This window comes from Ceratina calcarata, unplaced genomic scaffold (genome assembly GCF_001652005.2).
Source record: "Ceratina calcarata isolate Rehan_Ccalc_2016 unplaced genomic scaffold, ASM165200v1 scaffold275.2, whole genome shotgun sequence".
In the NCBI taxonomy this organism is placed as follows: Eukaryota; Metazoa; Arthropoda; class Insecta; order Hymenoptera; family Apidae; genus Ceratina; species Ceratina calcarata.
Window position 1 is genome coordinate 92,757 of NW_017149745.1, and position 3,333 is coordinate 96,089.

Sequence of the window (3,333 nt, forward strand, 5' to 3'; positions counted from 1 at the left end):
ATATTATTACTGCAGGTGAAGCTCGCACCGGATTGGTTGGAGGCAATGGCGGAACCAATCAGAGCGCTCGTTTGTTATCACGCGTCCGCGGTCCGCTGGTCGCCAGGCAAATCAGAAATTAGCAAGAAATTAATCGTAATAGAACATCGTAGAACGTCGGCGAAGACTTGTGTTGCAAAATCAGTGCTCTTGATTAAAAATAATTAATAATTGAAGATTTATCTCGAAATTTGCGCTGTGCTTGCGTTTCAGCGATGGTAAGTTGGTTTATTCGTTACGTAGTACAATTATAAGTATGCATTAAACGTTTTTTGATCAAATTTCTGGAAAATTGTATCAACGGACGCCGCGGCGTCACAAGTTCAAAATTCTTGATTGATTTTCATACATTTTTCATAGCGCGGCGTTGAATAATTTGAATTAACACGATCTTAAATTTATAATCAGCAAGAAATGCGAACATTTAGAAGGAAATTATGTATTTTACAGATGCGACGTGAAAAATTCGAGACGACTTGGCGTACCACGAATTGGCGTATGATCCAGAGAACAACGATGGACAATGGCTAAGACCGGGCAGACAAAGGGGTCTACAGCAGTAAGGCGAGAAATGAGTGAGTCTATTTATTCCAAATATTTTACAAAGTATGGCTTTGCATGCAATGTGAGAATTGTTTCATTCTCATCGCAATTTGAATTTGAATCGTGGTTAGTCAGCGCTAACTGTTGTGCGCTACTGATATTTCTATGTGTGTAACTATACTGGTAACCTACCTACGGTGGTGTATGTGAAAGATCAACCTACCGACGGAATAGGCTTACCGATGGATCGAGTTAGCTTACCGTTTCATGATCATATCGATCGTTAATAATTTCTCCTCGGAGTTAGCATTTACCATTTGTTAAAAATCGATTAATTCGTAGAAAATGTTTATCATTAGCTGCCACATTTAATGAACGTTAACCACATTTAATAAATGTGGCAGTAAGACTGAAATCTTGAACAGAGTGTCTACTAGGACCCTCGTGTCACTTTTCATTGTTTCTGTTTGCTTGACAATGCTTTCTATTTAAAGTATTATTCTATATAATTTGAGATTTCAAAGGTAAATTGTCTAAATGTGATTATTTATTAATGTACATTTTATGATAATTCCTTTTGTACTGTTCGTACTCCGAGGAGTTTATTTTTGAAAAGAATCTGATTTCGGCACGTAACTTCAGTAGGCGGCATTTTTTCTCGTTTAATTGCAACCATATTGCGATTCCTCTTTGATATATCCGCCTGGCGCAGTTCCTTTTCGCGGAATATCATTTTTTACACTGCGCCTAATTGGCGACGAACTGTAACGATTATACAAAGACTTTCTTTGTATAATTATTATATTTGCATACTGTTTTGTGATGTATCCTGCTTTCCCGAAGTAAGTAAAGGGAACTCCCTTTGGAAAGAAGCTACTTCGTGTAGGTATAACGTATCCCATTTATATTAATTTTATTCTGTAAAAAAATGCTTATGTAATTATTATTGTATTGAATTCGCATTCTGCTACCAAGCAGCGTCCAGTTTTTTCTCGACGCTCACGTGAACAAACCCTGGAGGATACACAAACCGTAAATATAGCATAGGCACGTAATCAAAGACTCTGAAAAGAGATCGGGTATAAAAGGTATAAACATACAATCATAAAATCTTAAGACATTATGCAAACATGCAGGAAATTAATTTGTATCTGTTTATTAGAGAGAAATATTCATTATTTATTAGCTTCATTGTATCAAATGATACATTATTTTCTTGTCAATCTTTCTGCAATAATTAGTTGCATTATAATCTGCGTTTTTCTGGATTAGTTCTAAAGATTTGAAATTCGGAATTTCGATCGCATTGTTCATTTACATTTTTACACCGTCTCATTTGGTAGACAATATGTTCTTGAATAAATGTTGAATTACGAACGCGGGATGGATATGGTAGAATAATGAAAAGTGATGTTTACTGAGAGCGCGGGGCAGCGTCGAATTTATTGACAATTCCGATGGAAAACGCGGGTTCGGAAACGCGCGCGGGAGAACGAATGGGCTGTCGTCGAGCATAATCGCGGCGTATTCACCGGGTGAATCGAGGCATCGATCAAATTAATCCGACTGCACGCAAACTGCGAGCTTGTTTGCCCGATTGACGCGCGCCGATCATCGCGCCGATCCTTTTTGCCTTTGCCTTTGCCATCGTCTCTATTCGACCGTATGCAAATCGTCCCAGGAATGATCGAGAGGCCCGTAATCTGATCGTACATCTCTGCCGAGTCGAAAACCTGTCCGTTACCCGGCGCGATGAATCCGTTTCGCTATTTGCCACGCACGCGTAAAAACCAAACGATTTTCCGGCGTCGCGGTCTCGGTTTCGTGAACGGTGGCCAACGGGCTCGATGAAGGCAGCTTTGTAAAACGATATCGCTAAGTAGAAATCAGTGGCGCCCGTCGTCCTTAAGGGCTCCTCTCTCGTTCACGCTCCCAGAATCGCGACTACCGGGAACTCGATGCTAACTTCATTAAAATATTGCCATCAACACCGGGTCCCATTGTCTTCGAAACTTAACCGAGCGATTAAACTCGGCCGCGTTTCACGAACAGTGTCCGCGTTTTCTCGCTCCTCTGCAAAAACTCAAACTGCATCCTCTCCTCAGATATTTTACCTCGTACATTTTAAATTTCAAAATTCATCATTAACTGAATCACTTCCTGTGCAGATCAAATAATTTCCTCGAGTTTGTTTTAGACTCTCTTGAAACGTTTTAACTCGCGTACCTTTCGTATCATAAATCGTGAGATCGTAAAAATCGTATAGCACTGAAAAGTAACAATGTTTAATGCGATTAAAACGAGGGAATGGAAGGAGATCGGTAAAAGAAGGCTCGTGCCGTGGCGCGGCGCCTCGTAATTCATTTAGACGGTAGCTCGACGAGACAGGGTCAATTACGGGCGCGGCAAAAAACCGCACGGGGAACGAGCAGCTTCTTCGTACGACGTGCGTGGTCCCTGAGGTTTCTCGGCCCGGTTGAAAAGGGGAAAGAAGCGCGTCGCGTCGCGAGCCTCGTGTCCTCCGTCACTCAACCGGACATCGTTAAAGACTCTCTGTCATTTCGCATTTCGGTGTCTGAACCACAGGCACCCGTGTGATATTTCAATAAGGAGACCAGCAGAATTGCTAGCGAATTTCCAGTTTAATTATTCAATTTTTAGTTCAATTATTAACACTAGATTGCCCAAAGAAGTAATTTTGACTGGTTTTGGGCAAATGTACAAATAATAATGCATAAATTATTTTTTTTT